This window comes from Canis lupus, chromosome 31, assembly GCF_011100685.1.
Source record: "Canis lupus familiaris isolate Mischka breed German Shepherd chromosome 31, alternate assembly UU_Cfam_GSD_1.0, whole genome shotgun sequence".
Taxonomy (NCBI): Eukaryota; Metazoa; Chordata; class Mammalia; order Carnivora; family Canidae; genus Canis; species Canis lupus.
Window position 1 is genome coordinate 20,209,672 of NC_049252.1, and position 20,495 is coordinate 20,230,166.

General features: G+C 36.8%; 1 long non-coding RNA gene across 2 annotated transcripts in view; it reads left to right on the forward strand.

Annotated features, from left to right (window-relative positions):
* The window catches only part of LOC119867010, a 74,925-nt gene that overhangs the window by 41,670 nt on the left and 12,760 nt on the right, over nucleotides 1-20,495 (forward strand). The gene's annotated exons all lie outside the window — the stretch shown is intronic.

The window sequence follows — 20,495 nt, forward strand, 5'->3', positions numbered from 1 at the left end:
GGAAAGAAAAGAGAAAGAGAAAAAAAAAAAAAAAGGGAAGAAAAAGAAAAAAAAAAAAAAAACGAAAAAAGAAAAAAAAAAAAAAAGAAGAAGAAAAAGAGAAAGAAAAAGAAAGGAGAAAAAAAAGGGGGGTGGGGGAAGGAAACAAATCAAAAAGCAAAACAGGGATCCCTGGGTGGCGCAGCGGTTTGGCGCCTGCCTTTGGCCCAGGGCGCGATCCCGGAGATCCGGGATCGAATCCCACGTCGGGCTCCCGGCGCATGGAGCCCGCCCCTCCCTCTGCCCGTGTCTCTGCCTCTCTCTCTCTCTCTCTCTGCGACTATCATAAATAAACAAAATCTTTAAAAAAAAAAAAAAAACAAAAAGCAAAACAAAACAAAAACAAACAAACAAAAAAAGAACCACCGGGGAGTATCTTCTGATTCTGTGTACTTTAAGTCCCTTGGCTTCTCCTGGAAGTTGTCCGTCTAGCTGGTGTTCTGGGGGAGGGGCCTGCTGTGCTGATTTTCAGGTGTTAGCAGTTGGGGGAGCTGCTGTGCCCCTGCCTGGTGCAGGGCTCGGTGGGGGTTGTTTACCCCGTGAGGCCGCAGGAGCAACAGCCCCAGTGGCGGGGCAGCTCTGGAAACCTGGATTCAGCTCCGGCAGGAACTCCGTCTGCAGGGCCTGGAGGCTCCGGGGCGGGGCCGCTGATGTGCTCAGCTCGGGGCAGGAGCGTCCTTGCTGTCCTGGGCCCTCCCGGCCTCTGCCTGTCCCGGGGGAGGCGGGATCCTGGGCTGTGTCCCGGCGCCCTGTGCTCCGGAGCCTGCGCTGGTGGATTCGCGCTCCCGCCCCGCAGCCCCCTCCGCGGAGCCGCCGCCGGAGCCCCTCCGAGCTGCTCCTGGAACCGCGCAGCCCCCTCCGCACGGAGCCTCTTCCTCTGCCCGAGCCCCTCCGAGCTGCTCCTGGAACCGCGCAGCCCCCTCCGCACGGAGCCTCTTCCTCTGCCCGAGCCCCTCCGAGCTGCTCCTGGAACCGCGCAGGCCCCTCCGCACGGAGCCTCTTCCTCTGCCCGAGCCCCTCCGAGCTGCTCCCGGGGCCGCGCAGCCCCCTCCGCGGAGCCGCCGCCCGAGCCCCTTCAGCTGCTCCGGGTCCCGCCGTGCGCGCTGCAGCCCTTAGGGAGCTCGGCGCACTCTCCTGGGCGCGCAGTTGCTGTTACTGTCCCCGGGAGCCCGAGGGCATCCCCGCCCTCCTGGGTCCTGCTCCACCTCCCCGCGAGCCCCTTTCCCCCGGGAAGGTCGGTGCAGCTCCTGCTCCTCCGGGACGGGGCTCTCCTGTCCTGGGGACACTCGCCCCGGCCTCAGCCCGGCTCCTCGCAGGGCCCCTCCCCCTTGGAGGCCTTTGTTTCTTTATTTCTTTTTCCCCGTCTTCCTACCTTGATAGATGCGCGAACTCTTCTCACTGTCGCATTCCAGCTGGTCTCTCTTTAAATCTCAGGCCGAATTCATAGATTTTCAGGATAATTTGAAGGTTTTCTAGGTAGTTTGGTGGAGACAGGTGATTTGGAGACTCTACTCTTCCGCCATCTTGCTCCTCCCCCCTCCGATATTTTTTTTTTTAAGATTGTATTTATTTATTCATGAGAAACACAGAGAGAGAGAGGCAGAGACACAGGCAGAGGGAGAAGCAGGCTCCATGCAGGAAGGCTGATGCAGTGCTCTATCCTGGGACTCCAGGAACACACCCTGAGCCAAAGTTAGATGCTCAACTGCTGAGCCACTCAGGCATCCCAAGATGATAATTTTCAACTAACATATTGTCACATCTCATTAGTCATCATTGTTTTTCTCTCACAATCAAAAGATCTCCTACTGGTAAAAGAAGAAAAATTAGTCATTTTTTTACTGTTCACTTTTTGCATTTTAGTATGATTTTTTAACTACAATTTCTGTGGAAGTATCTTTTTTTAAGATTGTTGTTCATTTTGGGAAGAATATCTTACCTCAAACTAGACACTTTCACTTAAGTAGGCAAAGAAAAATTATAGTTTGTGGTACTACTTTGAAAATAAGTGAAAGGTAACAGCAATTCTGTGGCACTCTGTAATAATTAGGATATCTGGAGCATTCCTCAGATAGATTGAGTAGCCTAGGCACTATCTCACTACTGCATGTATGATACAGGACCAGGTAAGATCTTGTATTTTATATTTGAAGTCTTAACCAGCATTTTTAGTTTTAAAATACAAAATATAATTAGAAGTTTCATGATTTTATTCCTATATCATCATGGATCATCTTGGATATATCTGAGTATGTCAGCCTCATATTAAGTTACCAATTATTTTATTTTATTTTATCTTACTTATTTTAGAGAGAGTGTGTGTGTCATGGGAAGTGGCAGAGGGAGAGGGAGAGAATCTTCAAGCAGAGTCCTTGCTGAGCACAGAACCCAGTGCAGGACTCCATCTCATGACCCTGAGATCATGACCTCAGCCAAAATCAAGAGTCCGATGCTTAACCAACTGAGTCACCCAGGCACCCATTACCAATAATGTTAACTCCCTTAAAAGAATCCTTGGATATCTTATCCTAGTATAAATTTGGATCACATATTGTAATAAAAAGGGGAAAACTTTTATTAACTCTCAAATATTTCATGAAATAGAAAATCCATAAATTCAAGGTAAGTACTTTTTTATATGTGTCATAAAAGTACATGACTACTTATACACTGGATTTATTATGTTTGCTGAAAAATAGCTAACCTTGTCAGAGAAACTTTTAACATCTTCTGAAGAGTTCTAGAAAGAATTGAAAACTATTAAACAGGCATTTTTTTTTTTAAGTTGTGTGCTTGCCTAGGGAAAGAAAAGACATGGAAGAAAAGTGTATGCATATTGAGATGTCTGAATTGCATGGAAACTTTTGATCTCTTCCTTGCCAAAAAATCAGGATTCAAAATTATATTATGTATGAAAACCTGGAATATATGCATTCACTCATTTGACTGTATTTTCATAAATCTGCAGTCACAAATGTCTAAATGATACAAATTTTCCATTTCATATTGCAGGAGATCCCAGCCAGGATATTTTACTCTTTATTTGGAAGAGAAAAATAGCTAGACACATCTTCCTAAAAGAGCTAAAAATGTGTGCTATTTTTAAGAAAACACCCTAAAATATCCTGAGGTCTGTTTAAATGTATGGAATTTATATATATATATATATATATATATATATATATATATATATTTATTTATTTATATGTATATATATATAGAGAATGTGTATATATATATAGAGAGAGAGGGAGAGAGAGAGATAGATGTATGTCCTATTTTCTTCAAGAAAATAATTACTTAAAAAGTAAAAAATGTTTTATAAAATATATTTACAGGTGAAATATTAAAAATTCCGGTATACCTTATCACAAAGTGCTTGCTCATTGCGATAATTAAATAAGACTGGAATTATATGTTTTTTGTGCAAAAGCAGTTAAGATGGTATTCTGTTCAACTAGTCTGATTTCTCAGCCTCAGAGCTATTGACATTTTGGGCCTGGTAATTTATTATTGGCCTCTGTCCTGGGCATTGTAGTATGTTTAGCAACATTCCTGTCTTCTTTTCACTGGATGCCAATAGCACACCCCACCTAACCCAATTCTAACCAAAAAAATTTCTCTTGACATTGTGAAGTATTCCCAATGGGGCAAACTGCCCCTGGTTGAAACCCATTAAATAGCAGAATCACATAAGTCAGACACTTTATCTTGTCCACATTCGTTTTTCTACCATGTGTGTAAAAAAACCATAGAGAACAATAGTCTAATGGTCAACAACATAATAAAAACAAATAAAAAATAACACGTGAATCCACCTGCATCCTCATGAAACAATAGTCACAATAAAAATGTGTCCTGTGAGTGACCAGAAACTCCAATAGAAGAGGAAGTAAGGCAAAACAAACAAACAAACAAAAAAACCCCAAAACAAAACAACAACAACTTCAAACATGATCTGTTGCTACCACAGTAAATTTAATTTTCATATATCAAAATGTCCACTAACTGTATAGGGAAAAAATATAATGTTGTAGTGTACGTAAAGGGATAATGGTATGCACATCTTCACGTGCCAGTGCCGCCAAAGCTACAATAAACTAAGTGTTAGCAAGCTACTAAATAATTCATCCAAGGTAAATCTAAGCAAAAGCATTTTGCATCATACCTCAAGGGTAAACTAATAAACAATAAATGACCTGCCATACTTAAAGTTTTCTGATATACTTACTAATAATCTGATACACTTGTTAATTTTGCACCCCACTTGGTAACATGCTACCTCCTCAGGAAAGTTCCAGATTCTGCACAACCAATTACTTCTCAGCCACAATAGCTAATTTCCTCTCACCTTACTTAAGGAGAAAATTCTGTAGTCTGAATCAAGGTCAAAAAAGAGTTCTCAAGGGGTTATAGTGAGACCACTATAGTAGGATATAAAACTTTTAGAGAGAGGAGTAAATAGGAGTCAAAAGTTCACTTTCTCTGTGGGCTTATTTCTCTTTCCCTCACTGCAGCTATAAAATGAGCGGGAAAGTTTTTAAGGGAAGCCCTGCTTCCAGCATCTTTAGTGAAAGAAGACAAAAAGATCGCCAAACTCCCATTTGTGAGGTCCTGACCACACACCAGCTACAACTTTACTGCTACCTACAGATTCATAAGGACTGCATGCTCCAAAATGTCATTTTTGTGATCAATAACTCTAACGTTGGCTCATAATTTTGAAAATGGGGACAAAACAAATGTTTGTGGAAACTGAATCAATCCTTCGGGCCACTGGAGGAACTCAGCTGTTAAATGAGGCAGGAGAGAATGACAATGTCATTTTCAACATGCAATTTTGAAAATTATTCTTCTGCATATTTCTTCATGCCTCTTCTTTATCTTTCCCTTCCTATGTCATTTATTTTACACATACTCTCTTTCACCTAACTAATAAAACTATGGAACTTAAAAAATTTTTGTTACAAACAAAATCTGTTCCTTTTATGATCCTGCATTCTGTCTCCCTACAGAATTCCCTGTTTCCCTCCACTGCCACCTGGATCAAGTGCTTTGCCTCAACGCTGTGTAACATGGTCATCCCTGGTGACCTGAACATTTCCATGGAAGTTTTATTTTAAACACTGGCCTTTCATTTCCTTTGTCTCAGTACCTCCAATGACTTTCTTGACCACTCCACCTGAGCCAATTGCAGCCATGGTCATGACTACTCCTCCTCCAAAATCACTTTCAAGCTTCCTTAGATCCTGTGGTTTGTAATTCCAGTAACATTCCAGAAAACACAGTGAACTAGTGCTTCTCAAGAGACCTTTGATAGAAGACGTTGTAGTTACTGATGATGATGAAAGTGATGGCATATGGCATTTATAATCCATTGTGGACTAATACTTTTATATAACAAAATAAAATGAATTATTAAAAATAAAGTTTAAAAATCCACAATGATACACAGTGTACAAGACACCAATTTGTACTGTTAGTTTCAACAGATAAACTATTATTAATGTGCTATAACATTTGTAAACATTACTCCCATTTTCTGTATATTTCTTGCCAGAGACTGGTAACAAACCATTTGAAAAACAGAAACCAGTTTGTGGACCACAGTTTGAATAGAATTGCATTAACTTCTCTTTCCTTTAGTCTTTGCATTCATCTGGCAAACTCCAGTTCCAGATGACCTGCCCTTCCCCATGCTTCCAAAGACAATCAGAAGTTATCCCTCCCACTGCCAAAGACATCTCTTAACCCGTGTTTTGTAACCTATTTGAATTTACCCTCTACGAAATCTTACACTATTTACCCTTTTTGTTTCCCTTTCTAATTCTTCACCTCATCACAGTTATCTGGATCCTTCTCATAGTTTTGTTTTTATTTTTTGACATGTCCCCAACATTATTCATCTTAAAAAATGAAGTCTCCTGTCTCTCTCTCTTTTCCCACTCATGACCAAACTTCTTAAAAATTTGGCTTCCCTCCTCCATTTCCATGGCTTCAGTACCCTAATTCCTAAACTCATTCCATTTGATTCTATTTCCACCACTCAACCAAAGTAATTCTTTCTAAGGTAACCAAAAATTTCCATTTTGATACTATCTATAAAGATTTCAGTAGTATATAGTACTACTGATTTCTTCTTTCTAAGAACTTTTTTCTTTCTTATGAAATTCTCTACTGACCTGCTGACCTAACTTTTTAAATTTTATTTCTTTGTAGAATAATTCACCTTCATCCAGATCATTAAATGTTAGGTTTTCTTATGCCATTTTTCCAGGCTTTTCTTACTCTCCATCTGCACTCCATAGCTATCCCATCCATGCATGTGGTATTTAGATAATAATACCCCAGATGCTTGTGAATTCCAAATTTACTTCATTATTAATAATTCCTAAGGCAAACTTTATTTTCACATTTTACCATATCTGATAGGAGAATGTGTCCTACAATAGGACATTTCAATTGACAGTTTTTCTTAATGACATGAATTGTGTGCATCTTAAGATCCCTGGTTTCTTAGATTTACTATAATACAGTTATATTCAGCTCTAATCTGCCCTCTGAAATCCAGACCCATTAACCACTCCTAATTTCCACTTGAATGTCTGAGTAGTCTTCAACAAAAACCCTGTTGTTTGAAAACATTATATTCTATATGAATGATGAACCCTGAAGTTACACTACCTGGTGACCCTGGTAAATGCACTCAAACTCAACATGTTCAGTTGATCAAATAATCTTCTTCCATGTTCACCTACCTCTCTACCTCAAAATCTGATATTTATCCAGTGCTCATTGTTTCAATAAATGACAACCATATACATTAACCAGAAACTTAAATGACAATCTTTATATTTTTCTTTCCTCAAATCAGCCATCAAGTCTTTTTAATTTTATCACCTAAATATTTCTCTAAATACTCTACCTTTCTCACCTGAACCAATCCTCTCTAGTGTAAGTGGATGTTATCTCCCATTAAAGACCAACTCTTTAATGGTTCTAACTGCTTCAGCCACAGCCATTTGGCCTCCTTCCTCATCTTTACTCCATCTTGTGGTTAGAGTGATATAATAATGTCATTTGTGTTTAAAACCCATTGGTGTTTTCTCATTACTGGTGTCCTCCTGGCAAGCTTTGTATTTTCTGGCTATCTCCTGTTGGTCAAGCCTCTTTTTCCATTTCACTTCTCTTTATTCTCTCAATTTCATTGGTTATATCACTAATATATATTGCAGTCTCCAGCATATTGTAGAAGCTAGGTAACTATCTGCTTAATATCTGTGTCAAGACAGTGTTGGTCTAGAAAATTCTCCCAAAGTAAACATATGTGTGATTGAGACTCTGCCTTTAAAAATATATATTGCTTATTGCATTCATCAGTGATACAGGCTTCCTTTAGAAGAAAATTATCTATTCATTTTATTTGTTACATTGTTGTATTTGTGTCTTGATTTCTTTTAAGTTTCCAAACTCTCATGATAGTAAACAAAAATACACAATTATTTTTAATCACATTATGCTTGTTTTAAATTAATAATTTATGATACGTTGTGTTACTTTTTGGAAATAATAGCTTTAATTCTAAGGTAGTTGCCGTGAAGAGTTATATTAAGAATATACTGGTTTAATGGTGACTAACAAGTGTTGTTCTGCCATTTCTATATCCCCGGATTTATTTCAATTAGTATAATATTTTCATTAAATTAAGACATATGTTGGGGGGTCTTGAGTGGCACAGTTCATTAAGCATACGACTCTTGGTTTCAGTTCAGGTCATGATCTCAGGGACATGAGATCCCACTTTGGGCTCTGTGCTTAGCATGGAGTTTGCTCCCTCTGCCCCTCCTGCTCTTGCTCTCTGTTTCTCTCTCTCAAAATAAATAATTACATCTTAAAAAAAATAATACATATGTTAAGAACCAAGCAGTCAATGGGAAGAAAGAAAAAATAACTCATACGGGTCAATTGGAATATTTTTATTAAATTAACATTGTGGTGTTCTATAGCAGAATGTAAGAGGATGCTATTATTAACAGAGGATCGGCATAAATTAAAATATGGTTTTTATGCTTTATACACTGAGTATATTTTCAATTGACAACTCTTCATAGAAGAACTTTCAAAATATTTAGTATTCTGTATTCATTTATGAACAGGCCAACTTACCAGTTGGCAAAATACCAAAAAGAGTGTCTGTATCCTGGGTCAGTATGTAAAAAGACATGGGAACAAGCTTGTGGAAACTTGACAAATACGATGTGCCATTGCATTTTAGTCTTACTTTATATAAAATGGAAACTAAGTCCATAAAATATTTTGAAGTTGTTTTTTTTGTTTTAATTTATGAAAATAGTGCTACCTATGATATCCAAACTAGAATTACCTGAAGGATTTTAAGATATGAAGTTCTTTTTATAATAATGAACTAAATTACTTCTTAAGCCTGTCTTTTTGCTAATGTCTATGATTATACTAATTTTCTGGAAGTGAAATCGTCTATATAATGAAATTCCCTAGGTCTCTTGGGCATAAGATAATGAGAAGTGCTTCTATACTTTGCAAATGCATTATGTTCACAAACAGCATTAACATTTAATCTTTTAAAGGTTTTCAATTTTTACACTTGTAACACATTAAAATAATTCAAATTGTTTTATCCTCATAGCAGCAAATTATATAAAATTACATTTCAGAGCATATTATTATAAATTATATTTTGAGGGTTTTTTTTTGAAACTCGACATTCTGATTAATTTAAATATGCATCATGATCATGTGTAAATTGTAATTCTAATTATATCTACATATTTGTTGCTCACATATGTATAAGTATATTTTGAATAATCTACTTATTTCATTCCCCATGTGAAATATATCTGAAAACAAACTCATTTTTATTTCATTAATACAGTAAATGATTACTTCTATTATATAATTTTCATTCTGGAAATAAATAATAGAGACCTTATGTCTATATTTGTTCTATGCATTTGTTTTCTTAAGTTCTAAATATTCAGACAATAATGAATAACTTCTCTAAGAGGAACTTAGAGAACTTCTCTAACTTCTCTAAAATTGAAGAGAATGAAGGAAAGCAAACTTTGTTATTATTTTAGCTGGAGGTTGGGAGAAAGACTTGATTGCTTCATTTTGTCTTTAGAATAAATTATTTTTCTCTTGTATTTACATAAAACAGCCTGGATTCCAATGTTACAAAGCTGATACTGCAATTCAATCAATATGTGATTTTAGGTCTCCGTCCCTTACTAGTTAGAAACTATAAAAAACAAGTATAATGATATTACAGAGTCTAATATTATATATTACATGCTGTAACAAGATTATATCACTCTAGAAGTCTAATTAGTAGAAGTATATGAAGGAAATTATTATTTGTGGAAACAAAGTATATTATTACTCCAAACCTAAACATCAATCTTCGATATGTGAATAAAACTTAAAATATCAATAAGAACCTTTTGAAAGACTACATTTTATATTTATGTGTACATATATATGGAAGATGAAAATTAATAAAAGATGAGGAATTTTACATTTCTCTGTAGCATATCATTATTTTACTTAGTAAAAAATCACAAGCTAATTATATAAAACTAGAATCAATCAATGTTCATCAGAAAATGTAAGTCAGGTCTTAATACTTTTTTAATAATCAACCAGCTATTAATTTTATTTCTTTCCTTTATTTTTTCTTTTATTCTCTTTTTGTTGTTGTTGTTGTTGTTGCTGTTGTTAAAGAGAGAGAGAGGGTCAAAAGGAGAGGGAGGGAGAGAATCCTAAGCAGGTTCCATGCTTAGCTCAGAGCCGGATGCCAGACTTGATCTCATACCCCTAAAATCCTGACCTGAAGTGAAATCAAGAGTCAGATGCTTAATCAACTGAGCCATCCAGGTGCACCAATTTTTAAGTATTTTCAGAAACTAATTTTTAATTGAGGATTTATGATCAAAAAGAACAAGTGTCTTGGCTATTAGGGCAATCTAGCTACAATATCCATCACTCCATTGACAGTCAGGGTCAATTCAGCTGATCTGAATTGACTAAGTGGGTGCCCCTTTCCTTCCTTATACTACCATGTGTATCCATCCCCAAGGTGCATGCTAAGTTGAAGAAGACGACCTTCCCTGACAGAGGAGGAATATTCTTTGGTCAAGAATATAGGAGTAGCTGCATTGCCCTGCTACAATCTCCAAAAAAGTTCTCAAGGTCCATTTATAGAACATAAGGTAGTCATGCATCTAAGACACCAGACACATCCAAACATCCAAACGAGGTCCTGAATGTAGCACTCTGCCCTTCTAAAAAAAAAAAAAAAAAAAAAAAAAAAAAAAGAAAAAGAAAAGAAAAGAAAAGAAAAGAAAAAAAGGAACAAATGTCTTGTATAGCATGACATATGTGAAAAATGTCTTTTATGCTTCTCTTGGTTTATGTTTCTCTGGAGAATATAAGCACTAATCTGAACTAGTACAAAGGGTGAAGAAGTATTTTCTTATTATAGCCTTTTAAAACCTTGTTCTGCTCTTAAAGAAGTGAATTTTCATTTTCTGAACCAGACTGTATTACTGCTACAAATGCCTACTAGTTAGATAGAAATTGAAGACTCTGAGAAAGTGGGCTGTGCAGAATGAAACCAGTGACCTTGGCAAGGTCACTTTCATGGGCCATAAGACATTGTCATTGACCTCTCTGTTTCACTCAACTTGAGGTTTTGTTTTGTTTTTTTTTTTTCTTTCTTTCAGAGATTGTGAGCTGAGTCAGTTTCTGCCTCTGACATGGCACAGCCAGGCCAAATATAAGAACAGGGCAGGCATTTCATTCCAGATACTGTATCTCAAGGAAGGGTGTTAGACGTTGAAACAATATTAGTCCCTATCAAAGGAGCTCATTTCCCCTACTTTATTATTGGAAAACAAAACATATATTAACATGTGCTGATTCTTCATAAAGTCTATCATACATCCCATAGTTAACCATAGAACTTGAGCCCATCACGCCTGAAGTAGGGTTATGTACTTTTTCCTTCTTCTCTGACATTGTCGTATAGGGCTCTGTCAGCATAGACAGCAATGCTACTAAAAAAACCCTTCCAAATCTCCTAAATCATGAAAACTTACCTCTCAATATATAACCTATGCACTGTTTCAATTTTACTTCATTCTTTATCCTCTGACAATTAATTGTTCTTTATAACATATGTTGGAATTATCTCTTAACTAGGCTACACAGACTATTTTCCAAAATAGCTAATGTGCTTAGGATGTCTACATTGTGATTGATTAGGGATCATGAAACTGAGAACCTCTACTGACCAGAAAATTCTCCCAGAAAATTTAGCTAATCAGTCTTTATGAATAATGAACCCAGCCCCAGGCATAGCAATATGGACTCCAGCTTAATCATACCATATTTATTTTTATTATATATCTTGTAGATTTCAAAGGAGAAATTATTTATACAATTCTTATAAAGCAAATAACTTTAACTTGCCATAACTAGATGAATTTTAAAATAATATTGATAAATGCTTCTGTATATAGTCTTAACATATATATATATATATATATATATATATTATGCACTGTATATAGTAAAATATACCAACCTCCTTCATTCTTACTGATGGAGATGGTTCATCCTCCTAGGTGACAAGGACCACTGCAGTTACAGCAGGCATATCCATCTCTTCACCTTCTATGGTAAATATTTAGAATGCATGGGTCAATTAGTTCCCATATAGACATTGCCTGATAATATATGGCTCAGGATGAAGGAAGAAAGACATCTGGAAAGGGAGCACATGCTCATTTTTAGATCCTGAATGACAGGTTGGTAAGGTTTGTTCTGAAATAAGCTTAAGAGGTTTCCAGCTCTAATATTCACCCATCACAGAGTGATAAAAAGCCGTATCGTGTCTGTAAGGTATCTTCTTCAATTAAACATGCACCATCCCTGGGAATAAGCAGGGTGTAAGTCCTCCATTGGTCTTGTTGCATCAGATTGCATTTCCAAAAGTGGTATGAAGCTCAGAGAAACACCAGGTAAAACTGCTTAAAACTGGTGATAGGAGCAGAGTTGAGAAGTCAGGCAGAGCTCCTTTGGAGAAGCAAGCTAAGCATTTATCGAGCACCTACAATGGTGCCACAAACTTTACAGTTATCTCCTGCAGGTCTTAGAAGCAGCTATTTTGATCAGACATTTCTTTCAATACTTTACAGTGCCATTCATCCCAAAACATACATTTTTGGTAAATATTTACCATATGGTTCACTGAAAGTTGGCCACTTGTGACAGATGAAGAGGTAACTTGCCCTTAAGAAGTTTATAGTCAAAGGGAGAACAGATATCTAAGGAGGCAGTGAGGGCTATGAAACACAGTATAGATGACACTACTATCCAGTAAGTATTTCAAACAATGTGTCTTCCAAGACCAGTACCATTTATACACTGTGAACCTATCCATAAATTAAGTACAGATATTGGAATGAAGCACGAAGAAACTTTGACAACAATTCCACACCGCAATGGCACCTGAAAACTTAATCATTTTGAGCTCATTCTGATAATTCTGATTGTTCATACTTACTTTATTTTATGAAAGTTTTGGTCCAGCAGCCTGGGTGGCTCAGTGGTTTAGTGCTGCCTTCAGCCCAGGGCATGATCCTGGAGGAATTGAGTCCCACGTGGGGCTCCCTGCATGGAGCCTGCTTCTCCCTCTGCCTGTGTCTCTGCCTCTCTATCTGTTTTTGAATAAATAGATAAATAAATAAATAAATAAATAAATAAATAAATAAATAAATAATCTTTAAGAAAAAAAGAGAAAGTTTTGGTCCATGATAGTTTGGGGTTTAAACAAGGGAAATAACTAGTCCTTTGCCACGCTACCTTGAAAAGCATTAACCCCATACAACTGTGAACTTTCTGAAGAAAGATAGCCAAGAGGAAAGATCAGTTCAGTTGGTAAGTGAAGCATCAGAACCCATGTCCTCTTCAATGAGGTCGGTTAAAAAAGAAGGCAAAAGTAGTTCAAATTGGAAATCATCATATAAAAATTAGATAGGAACCCAACGTTTAATTTCTTTTCTAAATTCTGGCAATTTATAAATCTTTGAGTCAAGATTCAAAGTCAACTTTAACGATCAAGTTTGTGCTTGTCCCATTTTCCTCAAAGTACCATACTGAAATTGGTGACGGAAGGATAACTGATGCATTCCTAACCTGTAGAAGTGAATTTATTTTATTTTTATTATTATTATTATTATTATTATTATTATTATTATTATTTGTAGAAGTGAATTTAGAGTTCGCTCTGAAATGCTTTGTTTCTCCAGAGCATATCTCAATAGTCATGCTGTTTCTGTTGGGATCAAAACACAGATTGAATGAAAAAGAGATGTGCAGGAAAATTTTCCCATTGTTCACAACAGTGCTTTGTACCTTTTGAAGTATACAAAATGTCAAGAAACATTCCAGTTAATATTGTATAATTTGTATTTTGTGAATATAGTATTAATTCTTTGGTTCCCAAGGTTATTTTTTTAAAGATTTTATTTATTTATTCATGAGAGACAGAGAGGGAGAGAAAGAGAGAAAGAGAGAGAGAGGCAGAGACACAGGCAGAGGGAGAAGCAGGCTCCATGCAGGGAGCCTGATGTGGGATTCGATCCAGGGTCCCCAGAATCACGCCCTGGGCTGAAGGCGGAGCTAAACTGCTGCGCCACCGGGGCTGCCCCCAAGGTTGATTTTTAACGTTCTTTTAAACCTCATGAAATAATAGATGTTCTAGGAAAGTTTCGTTATCTTTTGTTTAGCTAGCACAAATCATTTTTTAGACTTACAGGATGCTGTGTGTTTCAGAGAGGCACCCAAACATTTTTTTCTCCTTATGGAGCAGCAGGATACCATTCAAATATAAAAATCAAAAACCTATAATAAAAAAGTAACGTAATCATTGATTTCACTTATCACAATTTTCACTAGCACAGTCCTTATCAGAACCACATTCAATGGTGCATAATTAGTCCTGACTCCAGCAAGGTATTAAGTCATCATTTACCAGGTATAGAAATATCCTGCATCTGTAATCTGAATCCCTGAATCAAGAGAAAGAGATGATTCTATTTATTCTGGGATAAGAGATTTCTTGTGTAGAAGTGGAGGGAGAGCAACCAGGGAAAAAATCCAGGCTTGGAATCAGGATCATATACAGGACTGGGTATTGAAAGAAAAAAGCAGAAATTGCAGCTTTCCTTGAGGTTTGAGAAGAAAGAAGTATGCCAGAGCTTCCAGTGTCCATAGGGGCCAAAACTTAGGATCGGAGTAGGGACTTGAGTGAATGAAAGTGATCAAAATGGATGGACTTTGGTACAGTGCCACTTTGTGTAATGTGGTTGGTGGAAGGTCCTGACCTGATGATGGAAGTTCAGAATTCTGAACTGAATTCTGCAGACTTGAAGATGCCAGCGCTGCTGCCTCCAGTCACTGTGGGTGAGCTTTGCATGGAGAATTGTCTAGGCCACTGATTCTCAAATTTGCACACGTGTCAGAATAAGCAGGTGTGTTTGTTGCAAATGCAGCTTCCCTGACCCACCCTAGAGATTCTAGTTTAGTCTGGAGTGGGTGCAGGAATCTTTACTTAATAAGACTGAAGTAATCCTAAAGTATATTTCTGATGAGAAAGCATAATTTAGGAGGTAAAACGATGTAAAAGAAGTTGTAGAAGCTACCTCCAAACTAGGAGCTCCAAAAGCTGTAACCAATATATAACCTAGTAAAATATTTCTTAAAGACACAAACAGGAAGACAAAATTCACCATTCAGTACCTCCTCCCCTTCTTTAGGTTATAAAACAGATACCACATTTTGATGTCTCTCATATTTAAAAGTTATTAAGAAATTGCTGGGTTGCCTGGGTGGCTCAGTGGCTTAAGCATGTGACCTTGGCTCAGGTCATGATCTCAGGATTCTGGGATGGAGCCCTGCCTCAACCTCCCTCAGCTCAGCGGGGAGTCTGTTCATTTCTCTTCCAACTTGTGCTCTCTCTGTCTTTCTCTCTCTCTCTCTCAAATAAATAAATAAAATCTTTAAAGAAAAGAAATTTATGAAACTTCTTTGAAGTTTTTCAATTCAATTCATTGTAACCAAGAAATTAGGATGCATGACAGATAAAGGGAAGTTGATTTTAAAGTAGAAAAAAGGGGGGGGGGGGCATGCTCAAATCCTAGTTTATTTCTTTAGTGAGTGTATCATGATTTACATGCTATTTTACTGCTCTACATGTCAGACTCCTTAGAGATAAAATGGAAATATTGTACCTGTTGAAAATAATTGATGTGAAAAACTGGTAGCATATACACAAGCTTCTATTGCTATATGTGGCACATAGAAGCCTTACAAAATCTTTTAATGGCTTCATGAAAGAACGAAAAAAAATATTTGGGTGGAAGAGATATCTTTTATGGAAATAAATAAAATGTTGACTAATTCCATGTGTTAGCTTCCAATGTAATAGCATACATGACAGACAATTATTATTTTTTATTTCCATTTTTTCCCTTTTTCCACTTTTATTTTTAACCAGTAGAATCACTAGCGTAGTTATTCTCTATTTTATCCTACTTTTGCTTTCATAGCCTGTGTAGCCTTGGTGTAAATCCTTAAATATGCAATTCAAACATCAGCGGAGTCAAACAGCCTTTGGATCCAACGCTGTTTAACTAGAGAGAAAGATTAATTCTTTCATGTGCCTTGAATTTTGAATATCTTTCCCATCTTTTTCACTCCTTTTATGAATCTCCAGAGTAGGGACTGCAAGTAGCCCTACTGAAGTCCCCAATTACTGGGGCTGTCTTCCATGTTAACCCTTCATTTGGCCTCATTTACAGGCATCGCTGACTCATCTTGATTTTACCAGGAGTGAGGCAGAACTGGCATTTCCCTTGTCACATTCCATTTATTTCCCAGTACATGTTGCGGCATACATTAAGTTCATTTTCTGCGGAGTTGTTATCGAGGTGTAGAACCACGCACAGTTGGATGGCATCATGCTCTGCAAATGGGACAAAGATGAATAAGGCAGACAAAAGGACAGGCAGAGCGAAGGTGACTTTTCCAATCTGTAATGTACATGCTGTACACAATGTACATCTTCATGCTGTGGAGACTCTCAAGTTTGCCCCAGAAGTAGAAGAAACACTGTGACATAGAGGTGGAGGGCACTTTCTTATTTATAAGCGATTTCACATATATGATTTAATATTCATAACAACAATCTGACATAGGTAGCAATTTAATGTTCACTTTAGAGGGACAGAAAGCTGGGGCTCAGAAAGGTTATATGAATTGCACAAAGTCAACACAGCTAGTAAATTGCATGCAGCGCCTAATGTGAAATCTCAAGATTATCACATGTCTTCTAATGGCAGGGCCCTAAAATAAATAAATATGTAAAGAGAAGGAAACATTGCTTGGATCTTCAGTCACAAATTACTTCATTAAAGATTGGTTGAAGGAAAGTAACACATTGAAAATTCAATATTAATGAAATGGCACCTTGCTTCCCTTTGGGCTATCAATTCTTGACTTCACAGTTACCTCAGATAACGGCTGTGGGCAATCTCTGGCCTTGAAATCACTACCATTGATGTACCATGATGCCAAATCTCTAATCTTGAATGAATTTTGCATACTTAGCCCTCGGTCATGTTGCTGAACTAATGTTTAATGTTGATATTCCAAAAAGTTGGAACTAACTATGTATTTGGATTTGGTAGGTGTCTTACTTTCTAGTGTTCTACTCTGTCCTCTGAGAGGATTTTTCTTCACCATGTCTTTTAGGGCTGCCCCTGAGTGGGGCTGTGGTGTGGCAGCACTAAGATCAATGACCAGACCTCAATTTTTTTTTGTTGTTGTTGTTGTTCATCATTTAATCATAACCTTCCAGAAAACCATAGATGTGAACTGATAGAATAGCGTCAGTAGGAAAAGGGAGATACTGTTGTAGTATTGGCTCCTGTAGATGTAATTTATATATATATATATATATATATATATATATATATATATATATATATATTTGATGTTCTTAAGCCAGATTATGAATCTATAGTACAATGGATTTCTGTGGTCCCCTACCTCTCACAAAAGTATAACTTAGTGCAAATGTCAAGTCCCACACTTCCTTGGTTGGTGTCTTATGTCCAGGCATTCAACCTCCACTAAGTCCCAGTTGCACACCAGAAGTCACTTTTGAAATGGCGAATAGTTTACACTGTAAAAGACATAACTTTGTTCCAGAACCCTAAGGATCTCTGCTTCGGTTATTCTATTAAAACTTGTCAGACACCCCATCCAGCATCCTTATCCAGTGGATCTTATGCGTTATGTGGCCTAATCAGCAGAGCAACTTGCATCACAGTCTAGACTCAAAACTAGTAGGCATCTAAATCATGATAAAGAGATAGGAACAGTCTTACCAAATGCAGCATGACATGTAGTGTCTCAAAATCTAAATATCATACCTCTTTAACAATAGACGGTAAAAGAGGAACAACATAGTCTTTCACTTAGAAAGAATGCCTTCACCTGTCCTGAAATACTGTAATCCTCTAGACTTACCCGTGAAACTTCATAGAATTTATCTCCTATGCCCTGGTATGTCAATGTCTTATTAGGTAGCTAGACGCATATCAGTATTGCTCACCATGTCTAGTTAGTAACATGTCATCAATAAAGTTGATCACTTTGATGTTCTACAGAATTTCAAGATGTTAAAATTTACTTTGGATTATAGTTTGGCAAAGAGCTGGAGAGTTAATGTAGCCATAGAGCAAGACAGAAAAACAGACTACTGTATTCCTATGTAAATTCAAACAGTTTGGATTTTGCTGGTTAATAGGGACATATAAGAACGTTTTCACTAGACTAGAGGTTACCCAGTGCTAGAGGTTGTATTGATCTTCTCCAATAAAAATTCCACATTCAGCACAATAGCTATACTTTGAGCTACTACATGTTTGAGTAAAAGGTAAAATTTAACACACACACAGGCACCTTTGATGCCATATATCCAATCCTGTTTATAATATAGACAGAAAAGCCTCTGTCACCTATTGTTTATCAGGGCATTCTCATAAGAGCAAATGCTTTTGTAAAGTATTTTGCCATTGGAACATTTCCATAAACTAAGTTTAATGTACAAAACAGGCAAAGTGGGCTACTTTCACCCTGGCATTTCCTTGGTGAAAACCTCAGGCTCCGAGAAATGCAGTTAGAAACCATGGCCTTGGAGGAACAAAGAATCAAACATCCTTAATATAAAGTCAGAATCATCCTGGATAGCCAACTATCTAATATATGAATCTAATGAATTTCTTCTACAACATATCCTCTGGGTATTCATCTAGACTCTGTATAAACAATTCTAGAAAGCTAATGTTCCTACAGGGTTGAATTTCTTAATGTTCCTTCATTCTAATAAGCAATATTTATATCGACACAATTTTCAACCTTAACTGATGTTCTAGGGATGTTACTATGGTATGATACATAGAGTTGGCCTTTGCTGTCTTTTGAAGTAATAGGGATACAAGTATTATGGATTCAGTTTATAGTTTTGGAAAGTGCCATGTGTTTAATTGCCCCCCTCAAAAAAAAAAAAAAAGTAAATTGAAGTCCCAACCACCATACCTGTGAATGTTGACCTTATTTGAACATAGGGTCTTTGCAGATTTAATCAAGTGAAGATTTAATCAAGATGAAGTCAGTATAATCCATATACCTATATCTTTATAAGGAGACAGCTATGTAAGGGCATAGGGCTAAAGGGAGAATACTGTGTGGAGATGGAGCAGAATTACAAATAGTAAGGCATTTAAAAGCAAAGGGACACCAAGACTCTCTGACCATTACCAGAAGTTAGGAAACAGGCATGGGAGGGATTCTCCCTCAGAGTCCCCAGAAGGAATACACATTACTGACATCTTGATTTTTAACTGTCAGCTTCTAGAACTGTGACAGAACTAATATCTGTTGTTTTAGGTTACTCAGTTTGTGGTACTTTGTTATGGCAGCCCAAGGAAACTAATACAGAAAGTTAGACTTTCTATTGCTACTTAAAAGAATGAACTGAAGAGTTACATCAAAGTGATTAAGATACACTTGAAGTTTAAAAGATTTGGACTTAAAAAAAAAGGATTTGGACTTCAATACTACTTTTATTACATATTAGACGCATGACTTTTGACAAGCATCTTAATTCTAAAAATTTCAAAACATGCATATATTAAGTTGAAATTATAATAATAATGCCCATTTTTTTAGAACTTTGTGAGATTAAATAAGTCAATGCATGTAATATGGCTAACATATAGTAAGCACTCAATATATATTAAGTATTATTATTATTAGTATTATTATTATTATAAAACTTTGTATTCCAGAGAAAGAGTACAGGCATCTAATCTGACATTGACTCATTTGCTCCATAAATATTTATTTAGCAGCTTTTTATGTTATTCAGGAACTACTTTTGGAGTTTGGAGCACAAGTTGGAATGACATAATATAAACGCCATTAATAGAGATTGTATTCTATTGAAATAAACATTACATTTTAAGCGAATAAGTCAAAGGAAGAATTTCAGATAATAAAGTATGTGAAAAAAAAACCTCTGTGGGGTGAAGGGAACACACTTGGGAATATAGAGAAGCCAACTACTTTAGAGAAAGTGGATTTTGAAGGCTTGCCTATCCTGAGAAAACTTTTTTAAACTTACTAAATCATTTTAAAAATGAATTTGTATGTTTTGGAAAAACATGATTTGTATAGTCATATGCCCCAAATAGAAATATGTGCTATTTGAAACAAAGGGATGTAATTTGAAGAAGTGACTCTGAGGTGGAGAATGAATGTATTAGGAATGAGAAAATAGGTAATATAAGAAAAAAATAGGTAAATCGATGGGACTTCTAGTCCTTTCTCTTTCTCTCCTTAGGGAAATTTGCTTTGATTTTGCTAGCTGTGCCTCTTCTTTCCCACTGAGGAGAGTGCTACTATTTTTAGAATAGTAGGATTTGGTACAATCAAATTAAGATATTGAGGATGCAGTCAAAACAGAAAACTATACAGGTCTTGTCTATGAGAAAAACAGAGATGGTCAATCATACTCCTGAGATTATTTGCAGTGGTGGGAACCACATGAGCAGAGATGTCAAGGGATGTAGACGAGAGAGTAGTATGCTGATGATGTGAGATAAAGGCAGAGACAGAAGTGAATGGGTAAGGCAGCTAGAAATTTCTTCCCAGGAGTTATGAGCATTTAGATAATGGGAAAGGAAAATGATTCTAATAAGATTTGCCATGAACTACGTTCTTTAACATGTTTTGGACTTTTAAGAAAAGGAAGTAAAAATGTGATTTATTGTTTAGGGTGTGATTCC